Source organism: Pinus tabuliformis, chromosome 3_1 (genome assembly GCF_031772625.1).
Source record: "Pinus tabuliformis cultivar Carrire ecotype Pingquan chromosome 3_1, CPIR1, whole genome shotgun sequence".
NCBI classification, from domain to species: Eukaryota; Viridiplantae; Streptophyta; class Pinopsida; order Pinales; family Pinaceae; genus Pinus; species Pinus tabuliformis.
The window spans coordinates 632,458,504-632,475,286 of record NC_142301.1 but is presented as its reverse complement, the minus strand read 5'-3'; the positions used below and the strand labels follow the sequence as shown (position 1 = coordinate 632,475,286).

General features: G+C 36.8%; 1 long non-coding RNA gene and 1 other non-coding gene across 3 annotated transcripts in view; both read right to left on the bottom strand.

Annotated features, from left to right (window-relative positions):
* The window catches only part of LOC149188651 (uncharacterized), a 100,070-nt gene extending 84,787 nt beyond the window's left edge, over positions 1 to 15,283 (bottom strand). The window contains exons 1-3 of one of the 2 annotated variants that reach the window (XR_016255823.1): positions 14,888 to 15,259; positions 14,647 to 14,718; positions 14,013 to 14,347 (exon numbers count right to left, since the gene is read on the bottom strand). This is a non-coding gene — a long non-coding RNA (uncharacterized LOC149188651). Of the gene's footprint in view, positions 1 to 14,012; positions 14,348 to 14,646; positions 14,719 to 14,887 lie in introns of those variants that run through there. The other variant, XR_016255826.1, reaches the window with a different exon arrangement.
* LOC149188652 (U6 spliceosomal RNA) lies at positions 12,699 to 12,801 on the bottom strand. Its single transcript, XR_016256596.1, has one exon. It is a non-coding gene; the product is annotated as a U6 spliceosomal RNA (small nuclear RNA).
* Positions 15,284 to 16,783: the final 1,500 nt, after the last annotated feature.

Below are 16,783 nucleotides of genomic sequence, written 5' to 3'. Positions count from 1 at the left end.
CCTTATCCAACCTAACCCCAATATCCACAATATCCTCCACACTTACCACAACAATATCCACCCATGCAATCACAAATAAGTGCACCTCAACTAGGGGTTCCTCACTTGCCACAACCGACTGTGGCACAAAATCCCCTGAGATCAACTCAATTGCCTGTTCAAACTATGCCTAACCCTAATAACAAGACAATTTAGCTTGTCCTTAATGAAAATTTACAGACCTTTCCCACCTATTTGGTCACCCTAGTGCCAGTCCAAGACATCCGTCTTAGGTCAAGGAAGGTCTTCAAACCAAAGTATTCCAGCATTGTCATTGAGGAAGAAATCGAGGACGATCAGACTCCTAATCAAACAACCAATGACAATCAACATGATGAACTAATTACCATGATTATACATACATCCTCTACTTCACAATCGTAGCAGCCCCAGGCAACAAAGCCTCAAAGCTCTATTCCACATACACAACAACCCAAACTTCTCCTTATCTGAAGAGACTAGTTATAGAAAAACATGTTTCCCAACCAGAATTCAATCTAGAAGAAGAGTTGTAAAAATGTTTTTGTCAAGATTCCCTTGTTGCAAGCGATAAAATATATTCCAATATATGCCAAAACTATTAGGGAATTATGTATTAAGGAACCAGGAATAAATCACAAGGAACCTCTTACCATTCATGTGGTGGGATAGTTAGCTGACTTAATGACTAAAAAACTGTGCGGGAGAAATATGTGGACCTTGGGAATCCTGTGGTTATCATTTTCATCAACAATGTTTCTACGGCTAACACCCTTATTGATTTAGGGGTTTGCATCAATATTATGGCTATCCCAACAATGTAAAATTACAGTTCCAAAAACTCCAACCCACTCCCATTATATTAGAACTTGTTGACAAATATAAGGTTCAGTCCATGCGAGTCCTGGATGACGTCATTGTAACCTTGGATTCATGGGAGTATCCCGTGGATTTCCTGGTAATCGACCCAAGACCGCCATGGAAAATCACCCAATGATCCATGGGAGAGAATGTCTAGCCAAAATTGATGCTTTTATTCGTTGTAGGTCTCGATAAATGACCATATGGGATGGCCATGAAAAAATTGATTCTCTACCCACCAGCCAAGCCCAAAGCTAAAGAATTCCCTTAGGAGAGATATCCCTATGAGGAAGAGGAGATAATACACCCTCTCTTAAATATTGAACAGTCTAGAGAACTTAGAGAGCCCACAGAAGATAACCTGGTGAATCAATTTATTTCCATAACCGAATACACTCACCAATTAGAATTTTCTTCTAATTTGATCATAGTTTGAGTGTTGAATTTTAGGAAATTATAGTCCAACAATTCTTTGACCTACCCCTTATCAGCCATTAGTGAAGAGCTAGATTCTTACAACATCCCTATTGAAATAAGCCTTGGGAAAACTTTGAATATCAAATCTAATCTTAGTCAAACTCAACAAGAACAATTGAATCGAGTCCTAAAAGAGTAATTTGAGGCATTTTCATGGGAATACCAAGACATGCATGGCATTCCTCCTAGCACATGTGTACTTCATAGATTTCCAAGAGAATGTTAGGCCAGTTACATAGCCCCAGCACATAAGGAACCCTGCCTTGAAGAATATTGTGAAAGAAGAGCTATAAAAACTGCTAGATGCAAACTTCATATACCCCATATCCAATAACAAGTGGGTTTCCCCACTTGTTGTCACACCCAAGAAATCTGGTAAAAGGAGAATTTGTATTGATTACAAAGAATTGAACAAGGCCACATTAAAAGGTTAATTCCCGCTTCTATTGATCGATCAAGTACTCAACACCTTAGTAGGCAAATAATACTTCTCCTTCTTGGACGATTTTAGTGGACACAATCAAATCCAAATCACACCAGAGGTCCAATAAAAAACCACTTTTACATGTCCTTGGGGGACATTCACATATAGGGTTCTACCATTTGGGCTATGTAATGCCCCCACAACGTTCCAACCCGCAGTATTGGGAATCATTTCTGACATGATCCATGAATGCGTTGAGATATGCATGGATGACTTTTTAGCCTATGGTAACACTTTCAAGGAAGCATTATACAATCTTCAAAAAGTGTTAATCCATTGTAGAGAAGCTCATAATTCCTTAAGTAATATAAAATGTCAAATGTTGGTGATAGAAGGAATTGTCCTAGGGAACCATATTTCTTTTGTAGGTATTCAAGTGGATCATACCAAAATCAAATTCATTTTGGATCTCCTAGTACTGTGATCTCAAAAGAAAGTAAGGAGATTCCTCGGCCATGTAGGCTACTATAGAAGGTTTTTGGAAAAAATTTCAAAGATAGTTGCACCCATGTATAAATTCTTAGCTAAAGATATAGACTTGTTATGGGACTCACAATGCAAAAAAGATTTTAAGACTTTGAAAGTGAAAGTGTCTACACCACCAGTGTCAAGAGGACCAAATTAGTCCCTTCCTTATTCGTACTTTTACAAATGCTTTAGACACGTCTCTGGGGGATGTTTTAGGACAGAAAGATAATGAAGCATGCTATGCACTTTATTTTGTTAGTAAGAACCTAGAACTAGCGAAAGTCAACTACATAGTCATCAAGAAAAAAAAAATTAGTTGTTGTTTATGCTATAAATAGATTCTAGACATTATATCACATAGTATGAAGTTTTTATACACACAGACCATTCAAACATTAAATTTCCAATGAATAAACATGTTACTAATGGAAGAATTAGGAGATAGTTGTTGTTAATGCAAGAATTCAACTTTGCCATCATGGATAGGCCTGGTAAAGAGAACTTAGTTGCAAATTTTCTTTCTCGAATTCACAATAATAATGAAAGTAGTCTTGTTATGATAGCTTCCCTAACAAACACTTGTTTGTTGTCTCTACTTATATTCCTTGGTTTGCAGACAACGCAAATTACTTGGCTATAAGGACGCTGCCACAACATTTGTCCTCATGTGAAAAGTAGCAAATTGTGAAACTTAGCACCAATTACTCTTGGATAGATGGAGACCTTTTTCACATCAGGCCAGATTTAATCATTAGAAGATGTGTACATGAAGATAAAATGTTCAACATCCTAAAAGCCTGTCATGATGGTCCAAGCACATGCCATTTTTCTTATAGGGGAATCACATACAAAGTGCTCCATCAAGGGTACTATTGGACCACATTATTTAAAGATGCAAAGAAATATGTCAATAGTTGTGACAATTGTCAGTGAATGGAAAAGCTAAATTGAGTAGACAAGATACCCTTGCATCCACAAGTGCTCATCGAATTGTTTGAAAGGCGGGCCTTAGACTTCATGGGACATATCTCTCCTACATTACAGAAAGAATGGTACATTTTATTTTGCACAAATTATGCCACTAAATAGGTAGAAGTCAAGTCTTTATATCAAGCTAGTGAAACATTTGTTATTGATTTTATTTTCGAGGACATTTCTACTTGTTTCAGAGTGCCTAAAGAAATACTCATAGATCATGGAGCTCAATTCACGTCGAAGGCGATGCAGTGCCTCGTTCAACAGTACCAAATAAAGCATAGGAAGTCCTCACCTTATCATCTGTAGGAAAACAGGTAGGTTGAGTCAACAAACAAAGTGTTGGAAGTTATCGTCACTAAAAATGTGCAATTGCATCACAAAGACTGGGCAGATAGACTTCCGGGGGCATTATGGGCCTATAGGAATGCTTGGAAAACAACTACAGGGTTTACACCCTATGAGTTGGTTTATGGTAAGCAAGTCCTTTTCTTGATTGAGTCTGAAGTTAAACTTTTAAGGTGGTTGCCCAATTGTGCTTGGACTTAGAAGAAGCTAAGAAATAGAGGGTGGCACAACTAAATCAACTAGATGACATTCATCAAAATGACATGTAACACACAATTCTCATATGGAAGCAACAAGCTAGGTGGCATGGATAAGTTTATTAAGAAAAAGCATTTCAAAGTTGGCAACTGGGTCCTTCTTTTTGACTCAAGGTTCAAGAATTTCAAGGGAAAGTTTATGACATGCTAGTTGGGGCCCTATGAGATAGACATAGTTTTTGTAATGGCTTGGTAAATATAAAAACAATAGATGAGCAGCAAATACCCTTTGTGGTAAATGGACATAGTCAGAGATTGTATCATAAGCCTCTGTCCAGGGAGAAATTTTTCCAAGAATATATTCAACAACTTGAAATGGAGGTAGTCAACAAGGAGTCTTCTTCTCCCTCTCTAACACTTGTCTGAATTTTCTTCCTATTTTTAATGGTTGTACATAAATAGAAATAATATATATGTGTGTGTGTGTGTGTGTGCAATTACAAAAATTAGTATCCTTGGCATAACTATACTTGAATTGGCTTGAAAACCAGCTTGTTCATTGGCCAACTCATAATAAATTTGCAAACTTAGTTGTTGGTTCCATGAAGTGTTTTCTTCAAATTATTTGTTTTCATCTCATGTCAAATGATGTAGGATTCCTTAAGGCTTACCTTCTAGCAACGTTTCCTCCATTGACAACAACACATTATTTGGAGGTTCAAAGTTAGAGACCTTCTTGGTACCTAGGGACTTGCACACATCAATGGTAGAGATTCTTGTTGGTAGAATTGGTGTTCCCTTGATGCCTCATGCTTATCGAATCATATTGGACACTCAACATCAACTCATTCATTCATGGCCGACAAGATGTACCAGGGGTACCTTGGCTCTCATTCACATCAATGATGAATAACCTCGCACTAGTTAATAACAATCGCCATTAGCTGGCAATCCAATGATTCCCCAATATGTTCGACTTCAACATATTTTTTCACACAGTATGGATTGTGCCACATGTTGGTTGGAAAGAAGAATCTCGATTCATGGTTCTATCATCAACTTTGCATTTTTCAGTGTGAATAAAAGGGGGGAAGGCTAAGGGGTAGTGAAAGTAGCTGGTCTATCTCAAAAAGAGGAAGAATCATATGGTATATCAACAATAGATATTTCCCTTATTACAGAGCTTGAAGAACAAGTTGTTTTGATTGTCTATCCCATGTTTTATCGTCCCCACTGCAACTATTTTTCCATCCACCATTCGGTTTCCTTCATAACAATGGATCTTTTTGAGTAACAATTCAATCATGAGCATTGTTATCATTTTCATTTTTTAAGTTTTCTATTATTTTCATGACTTTGAAGTACCATATAGGACAACTACATCATTCCCAAGTAGGTCAAGTGATCAAACAACACTCTTAGGCACATTTCAAGTAAAACTGCCAAAATTTTGCATCCTACAACATTTTGGTAACTATATAGGGACCAGAACACTGAAAATGAAAATTTTAAAATCATGGTCAAGCAGAGTTTAGATAGTTCCTTTCTTTCTCATTAGAGCACCTGTATAGTCAAGCTACATCAACAACAAACTCTCAACCTATTTCAATGCATGCTTAATGCAAGTTAAATTGATCCATGGTAATCTTTCGAGGTGAAGTGCCTTTAATTTACTGTTAATCTAGATATTATTATTAAAAGAACCATACTTTGAGTATGTGATGCTCAAATCCATACCATTCCTTCTTATATCCTAGGTTGCAATATTCTCCCCATACCTTTTCTTTATAAATCCTAACTCATACCTCAATCTCATATTCATATGTAGTATTATGTCGTGTAAACATTTTGACTGGGTAAAAAAAAATAGAATTAATAATTAAAATAAAATTGAGGTAAAATAGTTGATAACATAGTCTTGGATTCATGGTTTTTCCCATGGTATATATATATATATATATATATATATATATATTATTTGCCTAGTTCCATTATAAATCCAAATCTACCAAAAATTGATAGAGATTTTTTCACATCAAAGAGATTTAGAAGAGTTGGTGAAGGAGCGCGTTGTTAAGGCGTTCCACAAGCAAAGGTCATTGGTTCTAGTCTCGCTGATACCAAAAAATCCAGCATGGTTTCCGCTAGTGCGGCTCAAGCCGGGTGCGATCCCCGGGTGATTTTGACGGCTTAGATGCCCCTGAGTCGTGGCCTCTCAGCCACAGGGTAAGAGTGATTTTCAGGATTCACCCACTTATCAACAAAAAAAAAAAAGATAGAGATTTTTTCACACTAAAAATTTACATTTCAAAAGATTTGATCCCTCTTGACCTTTGGTAAATTTGAAATTAAAATAAATCTAAATTAATATGAGATATTTGATTATGTGTTAAATAATATAATTAATATCCACAAACTATTAAATAACATAAACATAATTAACATTTACAACAAAATAATATATAATCATAAAAAAATATAACATATATAATACATAGATTTATCATTAAATGAAAATTACATAATTTAATTTAACTTTAAAATATTTCACATAAATTATTAATTAAAATCAAATTACATGAATTTAATATATTCTATATGATTATATATTAAATTATAATTACATAAGTTGATAAAACTCTAAAATTATTATTTTAAAAATCATTATATAAATGCACTTCCGGGAATTTTTATAAATTAATTTTTTTAGATTATTTGAATTATAGTTTTAAAATATAAAAATATTATTTTCAATACACAATAAACTTGATGCTTTTAAATAAATCAAACTATGTCATATGGAACATTAACATATAATTTCATCAAATTCCAAATTATTTCTACAATACTTTGCACCAAAAAAGTCAATTAAAATTATGTAATATAAAATATTAAAATATAATTCCATCAAATTCCAAACAATTTTTACATATTTTGAGCTAAAAATAGAAAGTACCTCGAGTTTAATGACAGTAGCCACAATTATGCATTTCTAATATCTTTCACCATGTTAAAAATTTTCACCATGTTAAAAATTTTGAATGGTATGGTTTTAAAGTGATGTGTGATTTGTTGGGTGAAATTTGAGGTTAAGGTTTAAATCACATTGAATATATTATTTTGTTATGATGTGTGGTTTAAGAAGTAGATTTTTTCTAGTCTGAGTCTCTATTCTTGCCATAATTATAAAAAATTAGTATATCTAACTTACAAATTGTTGAATGTACTTTTAGTGTTATAATAAAAACTACAAAAATTAATCTGCAATTACCACCATTATTAAAAATAAATAAAATATATTATTATTTCCCATGGTTTTAAATATGTGTTCTTAATTCAAATGATTAGGACTTTGGTTTACGATCCCATCTACCCAGATTCAAAATATTTGGAAGTATATCCCATTTACCCCGATTCAAGTATTTGGTGGCATGCCCTAGCCTGTGGCTCAAGGAGTGCGGGACATATCTTGCTTAATCATTAAATCTTTAATGTGAAAAAAAAAAGTGTATAGTGCCACCTGCCACCGCGTTCCCGTCCAAAAAATATCCACGAGCGCACCGACGAAGCGAACATTTCAGAAGAACAGGGGGCATTGTGGAAACTGCCATTTTCAGTGCCGTAGCCTGTAACGAGCAGGTCTTTGTTGCTCACAACTGGGATGATATCTCTGTTAACTTTGCATCTAACCCCCTGGGGTCAGAGAGATCAGATTTCGATTGGAGACTAGGAATGCCGTGCCTGCCAATTGTGATTTTGTGGCCAGCCCCAATCTACCCAAATGAAAATAAAAAACCTATTTCGATGGAAGACTCGGAACGGTGTGCCTGCAAATTGTGATTTTGTTACCAGAATCACTCTTGTCAATGTTTGGATAGTCGCTGCTTTGTAACGTCGATTCGCTGTTTAGAAACCCTAGATCGTCATGCCTAGTGTCTGGGAATATCTGGTTTCGCTATTTTGAAACCCTAAAAAAAACCATCCAGTTTTGGGTTATTTATGATTTCATTTTCTTGCTGAACTTTCTGGAGTCCTTGCCATTATTGATTTCCTCCTCTCAATGTGGGGCGGCACATCAAAAAAAAAAAAAAAAAAAATTGGCCTTCGTACCTCTTGATCTTTCGGGCCGCTGAATCGTAAGTTTGGGCAGTTTCATCAACCAAATTCCAACCAAAAAGCACCTGAAAAGGCAATAGGTTGCTTTGGCTACGCCCAGCATAAGGAAATGACTTCGGTATAATCATTTCAACATGTTTCTTTTAATTCTTTGTACTTTGATCTTTCGATCAGAAACTATACTTTCTGTTAATGCGATTCTTTCAGTATATCATGTTGGAATGTAATTTCAACTGCAGCAACAGTTGAACAGAAATCGCACCTTCACCTACAAATAATCCCAGCAGTCCATCTGTCTTTATTCCAACGGGTATTATTTGTTTCGGCTTATTCACGCCACCGCCATAAGTGTCTTTTCGCCCTTTACCTGTTTGTATTCCCAAAGGAGGAGGAAGATCAGATCTGGGCTCTGCGCAATAACTGCTCACCTACAGCATTAAAGAAGAAGCATGGCCGAGAAGGAAAGTACCAGCCTCGAGCCAGCCGCAGCATTTATCAGTCTTGGGTTTCAGCACAACCGACTCAAGAAATACAACAAAAGATCAGATTTGTTCATTATGTGCAGCAGAGACTCTGTCAGAGAGTTGAGGCGGTTGATGGATAAGTTATGACCGCTTCCTGCACTATATATGTGTAGACACAGCAGTGTAGAAAACAGAGAGATAGAGAGCAAAGGGGAGCACGCAGCAGCGTGAAGTTTTGCAGGGCAATACGCTGCAGCGCGTATGTGCTAAATGAATGCAGACACAGATTGAAGTGCCTCTGAAGAAGGCATGTTGGTGAATCCCTCTGTTAGAAGGAGGATGTTATTTGTGTGGAACTGAAGTGTTCTTGATGTAATCCCTCTGTCAAGAGGAAGATGATTTTCAGCATAGTTTGGTGAATCCCTCTGTCAAGAGGAAGATGCTCTTCAGCATAGATCGGTGAATCCCTCTGTTGAGAGGAAGATGCTCTTCAGCATAGATTGGTGAATCCCTCTGTTGAGAGGAAGATGCTCTTCAGCATAGATTGGTGAATCCCTCTGTTGAGAGGAAAATGCTCTTTAGCATAGATTGGTGAATCCCTCTGTTAAGAGGAAGATGTTTTGTAACAGCAGTTGAGAAATCTCTCTGTGTGAGAGGAAGACAAATTTGTATCAGTTGATTTACTGTTTATAAATAGAAGTTCCTTTTTGTGCGTTGCTGTTACACCGTAAGTCGAAAAATACTTGACGTCAAAAATCTCCGTTGTTGTTACACCGTAACTCAAAAAATACTTGACGTCAAAAGGTTACGTTGCTGCAACACCACGAACAGCAACTGAAAAAAACTGCGTTGCTGCAACACCAGTTACAGCAAAGCGATTTTTTTTTTCTGTTTTCGCTATACTAAAAGAGAGTATTATTTTGATCAGTTTTTGATCCTATGGCAAAGTAGAGTATTATTTTATGCTCTGTTCTTGTGTTTTTGAATTATCAGAAATCCCGAAAACAGAGTATTACTCTCTGTTCATATTTTTTCTGTTGTTTCGGAATTTATCAGAAAATTCCCAACAGTGGTAACAGAGGATTTTTCCACTGTATTTTGTTTGAAATAACCAGAAATCCCCGACATGGTATCAGAGCTTGTCCAGGCTCTTTGAAGTGTCAAATAAGCTGAAGGAAAGATTTCTTATAGCAGCAACTTCTCCAGCAGCGTGAAGACTCAGCCAAGAAAGAATCTAAGGTATTTCTCAAGAATTTTTTTTTCTGTGTTACTGTTGAAGATAGACAGTGATTTTCAAATACAGTCAAGTATTTGAAACATAATTTAAAAGTGTAAGGAATGGCCAACGTTAGCACTAGCGTGGGTATTTTTAATACCCAGCTCCCACTACTTAATGAGAAAAATTATGACTATTGGGCAATAGTTATGAGAGCTTTTCTTTTCTCAGAAGATTTATGGGAATTTGTTGAAGATGGTTTTGAAGAACCAGCAAATGATGATGAGTTTAATAGCTTAGCTCAGGCAGAGAAAAAGTTGTTGAAGAACTATAAGAAGAAGGATGCTTTGGCGCTCTACTTCTTGTATCGAGCAGTGGATGAGAGTGTGTTTCCAAGGATAGCAGCAGCTAAGACATCCAAAGAAGCATGGGATATTCTCAAAACTACCTATCAAGGCATGGAGAAAGTGAAGACAGTAAAACCTCAGTTCATTGAGGAGGAAGCCTGTGATAAAAGCTTAGAGAAAACAGTGAATGATAAACACTGTTTGTCTCGTGGTGAAGGTGATGAGGAGATGGCTGAAGTACATCCCCAAATAGCGGTGCCAACACAAGGGCAGCAAGTCGCACCCTTGAGGAGAAATGAATGTGCTTTTCCAAGCACACCACAAGAAGCAACAAATGAAGGTACAAATTCTTTGTTTGCTTTATCTAGTCATGTTAATAACCCTGTTTATTTAGAAGATGGAGTTCAAGATAGGAAATGGACAGAACCCATGAATGGGAGAAAGGGATTAAAGTTCCTTGAAGATCTGTTTAAAGAATATGGAGTTCGATGTGTAACTCTTGCCAAGGTGGCTGAGATGGGCTTCACTGCCAAAACCCTTGTCAATATGATAAAGGACGAGATTGAAGATTTGATGAAGACCCTGGTAGAACTCTATCATATGAATCTTCTTATAGGGGAGATATATGGAATTAAATCTGTCATAAGAGTAGAGAAGGAGCAGGTCACTGATATTCTGACCAAACCATTGGATCAGAAAAGTTTCGAATTTTTGATGAAGTGTCTGGGTATGACTGATAACCCAGCAGTTGAAATTAAAGGGGAGTGTTGGAATGTAATTTCAACTGCAGCAACAGTTGAACAGAAATCGCACCTTCACCTGCAAACAATCCCAGCAGTCCATCTGTCTTTATTCCAACGGGTATTATTTGTTTCGGCTTATTCACGCCACCGCCATAAGTGTCTTTTCGCCCTTTACCTGTTTGTATTCCCAAAGGAGGAGGAAGATCAGATCTGGGCTCTGCGCAATAACTGCTCACCTACAACATTAAAGAAGAAGCATGGCCGAGAAGGAAAGTACCAGCCTCGAGCCAACCGCAGCATTTATCAGTCTTGGGTTTCAGCACAACCGACTCAAGAAATACAACAAAAAATCAGATTTGCTCATTATGTGCAGCAGAGACTCTGTCAGAGAGTTGAGGCGGTTGATGGATAAGTTATGACCGCTTCCTGCACTATATATGTGTAGACGCAGCAGTGTAGAAAACAGAGAGATAGAGAGCAAAAGGGAGCACACAACAGCGTGAAGTTTTGCAGGGCAATACGCTGCAGCGCGTATGTGCTAAATGAATGCAGACACAGATTGAAGTGCCTCTGAAGAAGGCATGTTGGTGAATCCCTCTGTTAGAAGGATGATGCTATTTGTGTGGAACTGAAGTGTTCCTGATGTAATCCCTCTGTCAAGAGGAAAATGATTTTCAGCATAGTTTGGTGAATCCTTCTGTCAAGAAGAAGATGCTCTTCAGCATAGATCGGTGAATCCCTCTGTTGAGAGGAAGATGCTCTTCAGCATAGATCGGTGAATCCCTCTGTTGAGAGGAAGATGCTCTTTAGCATAGATTGGTGAATCCCTCTGTTAAGAGGAAGATGTTTTGTAACAGCAGTTGAGAAATCTCTCTGTGTGAGAGGAAGACAAATTTGTATCAGTTGATTTACTGTTTATAAATAGAAGTTCCTTTTTGTGCGTTGCTGTTACACCGTAAGTCGAAAAATACTTGACGTCAAAAATCTCCGTTGCTGTTACACCGTAACTCAAAAAATACTTGACGTCAAAAGGTTACGTTGCTGCAACACCAAAAATTTACGTTGCTGCAACACCACGAACAGCAACTGAAAAAAACTGCGTTGCTGCAACACCAGTTACAGCAAAGCGATTTTTTTTTCTGTTTTCGCTATATTAAAACAGAGTATTATTTTGATCAGTTTTTGATCCTGTGGCAAAGTAGAGTATTATTTTATGCTCTGTTCTTGTGTTTTTGAATTATCAGAAATCCTGAAAACAGAGTATTACTCTCTGTTCATATTTTTTCTGTTGTTTCGGAATTTATCAGAAAATTCCCAACAGTGGTAACAGAGGATTTTTCCACTGTATTTTGTTTGGAATAACTAGAAATCCCCGACAGCGTTATCTTTATCCTGAAGTTTTTGGGAATATATTAAAATTTAATGCAATATAGTTTCTGTTAATGCGATTCTTCCAGTGAATCAGAGTTATCTTTATCCTGAAGTTTTTTGGAATATACTAAAATTTAATGCAATATATTGGAGCGAGATCAATTAATCAACTTTAATTTTATTCATCAAATTTCAGAATCCAATTACATTTAATACAACCTACAATTAATTGTGAAGAATAATCAATGAAGCAGACGAAGTGCTTAGCTGTCCCTACTAAAGATTTGATTATGAGTTGAGGTTTGACCATCGAATTCATATTCCGAAGAGTAACCTCATTAGTTGCATTTGTTTTAAATTCTTTTGCCTCATGGTAGTTTCAGAATGGGATAAAGATACACCAAGATACAGGCTTCTCCAGTATTATGGGATTCCATCGTTAGCAGATAAATAGGTCGGGTGAAGGCTATGTTAAGGGGAAATTACTGAAGATTTGAGGTTTTGGCCAAAGAAAATGAATACACTATGTCAATGCGAATTTCCTCGAAATTTGGGATTTTGGCAAAAGAAAATGAATATAATGGCACCAACTTTTTTTTGAAAAAGAAAATTTAAAAATATGGTCTATTTCTAGATTTGTGTGTCATCCTTGAACAGTGGCCATGTTAGTCTTCTTTGTATATTATAATTCCAATTTTAGAGAGATAATCTTCTCTGTATGTTCCAACTTTATCAGATATCTCTATAGATATATATTGATTTTAGTTTCTATGCACATTGGAGACGAGGTATTAGTCATTTTATGTCACTACCCTCAGGAAAAGGTATTGCGACCCCTAGAGCGATTTTCCTGAAAGCATTGATACTTCTAAGCCTTGGGCCTTTTTATTATAGTGCTTCTATCAACAATGGTCAGAGGAGTGGAGGAGGGTTAATCTTATTTCTTTCTGTTTGTTACAGTTTCAAAGTCAAAATGACGTTGGGATTTGGGCAAATAATCAAACAAAAATTTTGGTTGCAAAAACTTGCTTGTGTTTGCCAAAAAAGGTGTTATATTTAGTTATACATATTTGGGGAATCAATGTTATCTATTAACTAGCTCAATAACACTAATGTTTACGAGAATATCTTAGACCAAGCTTATTAATGATATCTGAGACCAAGCTTATTAACGATACTTCATATTGTTTTCATGCTCACATATTTACGTGGAAAGAATCCTGCAACAGAGAGCTAGTCAAAAAAGGGTCCTTTTAGAAAAGAATCTCTGGGTTATAATTAAACAAATTAACGACCAGTCATATGAATACTTTCATCGTCCTCCCAGGGATCCAATACCGGCGCCATATGCAAACTGAGACTGTTTACACGTAGATTAACATATATTTCTTTTATATCTCTTTTGGCTCTTGTTTTAGCTACCAGTGTTTAGTGTTTCGCTGACATTTATGGACAGTCCTGTTATTTTGTATGCATATGGACAGCTATGTATTTATCTGATATTTATTGTTATTACTTGCTCTCAACTGTGTAGCAATCAACTGGATTGGGATGGCCATGTATTTTTTTTGTTACTCTGTCAGTCCCCTTTTTTAGCTCAAGCATGGACAGATTAGTTTTTATGCTTTATTTTTTAATTTCACTAACAGTTTTTGGTGGTGGAGTATTTCTTTCTTTAGTAGCTTTTGTAAATGACAAAATATCCCGTCTATTTCATCAGTTTTATCCTCAAGCTAACTCTTAATGTAAAGTTACTTGATTAGAGTAATATATAAATACATTCTTGAAACGTATATGCAATATATAAATACAACATTTTAATATAAATGAAATTACAGTTTTTTTCCTTAAAAATAAAGAAATTAAAATTAAAATAAAAATCGTGTTCACAGACCATACAATACTCTGAAACATAGCATCTGATCGAGAACCATTATAAAACATAGTATTTATAAACAAGTACATGGTAGATGCTGCTTTCTGTAAAATGGTTAATTGTATCATAAATAGAAAGATTTTCTACTGACATTGGGAACAGAACCATGAGGGTAGATTACTTTTGTGATTAGTCGCAACAGCTTTTCCTTGCCTATTGCAGAGCACATCAATCATCCGGATAAACTTCCACAGTAATAAACAGAGCTAAGTATATCAAATTTCCTCTAAAAGCCGGAAGCAGAGCATAAAGCAGAGGACTGGAAACAGGCCATTTCTGGGGATTGTCAACTATCCATATTCAGAGTTAACATCGCAACTTGCTACCTGTGATGATTTCGCAAAATCCCAAAATTTTATACTCAGACAGTGTACATACAAATATATACATGCTGTGTTATGTTGCTTGAAAACCAAAAAAGGGATTTCACTGATGGCAAGAAAACCAAAAGAGGGCATTCACTGATTGCAACAAATATGTGGTTTGCCATGGATATTAAATATAGGGTTGTATATACTTACTCTGTATAACTGGCCTGCCAAAATCTAAAAATAAATTTATACAACCCCACTCATTTCCCACTCATTTAATGTCCATTAACATTTTATTTTCAGCATCCAATTACCAATATGGTGTCACGGTTGCGGATCACCCTGATCCTGAGTGCGCGGACTCCCTCCAAGCTCTTCATCCAACTCTGAAAAGAAAGAGCTTTGCTTACATTCAGAGGAAAACAGCTTCTCTGCTCAATCTTTACAAAACCCTTACCAAGATTCATTAATTCATAATCTCATACCCTAATGAGTCAATAGATTTGGATTTTCCAAAAGAAGAAATAGAAGTTAAGAGTGCATAACATTGATTACCGATTTGGCTTTGCTCAGAGTCCCTCGAACTCCCTGTCCAAGGTGCGAATAGGGAGGCCAACATTTTCTCCTTTACACCGCCACGCTGGGGCGGAAGGCTCAAAAAATTATTACTCCCAACCCGTAATTTCCCACCCTTAGCAGTCGTTTCTCCTTTCTTCTCCATGTCCGCAGGTAGTGAATGCTCAGAGACAAAGAGACCAGAGATCACAGATCGAGATCAAGCGCGACTGAGGGTTTATCGGCCAACGATTGATAATGGCACAGAAATGCAGGTTGACAGTGAAAGGGCCCTGCTGATATATATCTATATACATCTGCAGCGTACAATTTTGTCGTGTACATAGAATTTTCATCATTGCAGTAGTGTGCCTTTTCGGTACATGTCTCTGTCGAAATAGTATATGGAAAAACCATTATTAAGTTTGTATAATGTAAATGAACCAAAATATTTTTTATTTAAAAATTAATTATAAAATTATCACATTATCATCGAATCAAATTATTAAAAATTAAGAAAAATGAACTAATATATGAACAAGTGTAATATATAATATTGCTATTTAGTACTCGTTTCAAATACAAAAAAAAATTAATAATTAAATTAAAATAAAAACCAAAAAAATTAATTTATATAAAATTTCTTTAACTTATTTTATACTAAAAATAAATAATTAAATTAAATTAAATTAATAAAAATATTTACATTAAAAATAATTATATAAACTAAAATTAATATACTTTATATAAAAAAAACAAATTTTATATATGATAATATTTAATGAATTTTATATTTGATTGAATAGGCTCCGAAGATGAACCCTAACAGCTCTCTTGCCGCCTCCCTTCCTTCGGCCGCCGTTTGGTCTCTGCTTGGCCCTGCTGAGGATGGTGACGCGCGATTCAGTCACGGAATGTTGGTCTTTTCCCTCTCTGCTGGTCTGCATGTTTTCCATTCGCATCTGAAAGCTCCCCTCACTCTCTTTTGCTCCGCTCGGGACTTTGGGGCTGCCAGATTTCAGCGCTCTGTTGCTGCAACTCGTTATCGCCGCCCCCTTCAGGATGTAGACGCAGTGGCTAAGGATGAACATGCAGAATTCTTTACTGCTTCTCCTCTGGCGGTGGCTCTTGGGAAGAAATCGTATGTTCTGGAAGGCTGCTCGCCACCATTGGTACCTCCTCTGTCCCCCCAGAATAGCCGATCCTCTGCACTCAATCTTCAGAATCCCTTCAGCTCCCTGGATCTGCCTAGATGGAGCATCTGGAAGCTATATTGGGCGGAATACATTGACAGATTCACTGACCTTTGGTCTCTCTCTTCATCTCCTCTTAAGCCCCTGCGGCAAGTTCAGGAAACGAAGACCATTCAAAGCACATGCCTCCTCACATCTCAGATCTGCAGGGGAAAGCGGAACTCTGACTTCTCTGCCTCGTTCCAGATACAAATCAGGCTCACCACTGGCAAAACTTTGCTACAATGGGTGAGCTCGTCGGATCTAGTGCAGGATCTCAAGCATGTTCTGGAAATCAAGCTGGGGATTCCCTCTGCAGCTCAACGGCTTCTCCACGAAGGTAAACAAATTGAGGATCTTTATCCCCTTTCTTTTTACAACATTAAGAGAGATGCCTCCATTATTTTAACCCTTCGTTTGAGAGGGGGAGCTGTTGGACAGTCATCCTCAGCTAAGGCGTTTTCATACAAAGATGCAGTCCATGCTCAGAGGCCTGAGAAGACAGCTCCACCAGTTCAGGCTCCCAAACCTTTTTTGGTGGACAAACTGGAGGAAACCCCCTCCATTGAAATAAAGCATCCAACGTTGGATGAGCAAGCCCAAAAGTTTGCAGAGCATGCCATTATTTGCAGGTTCAATGGGCTATGGCCACGCACAACAGACC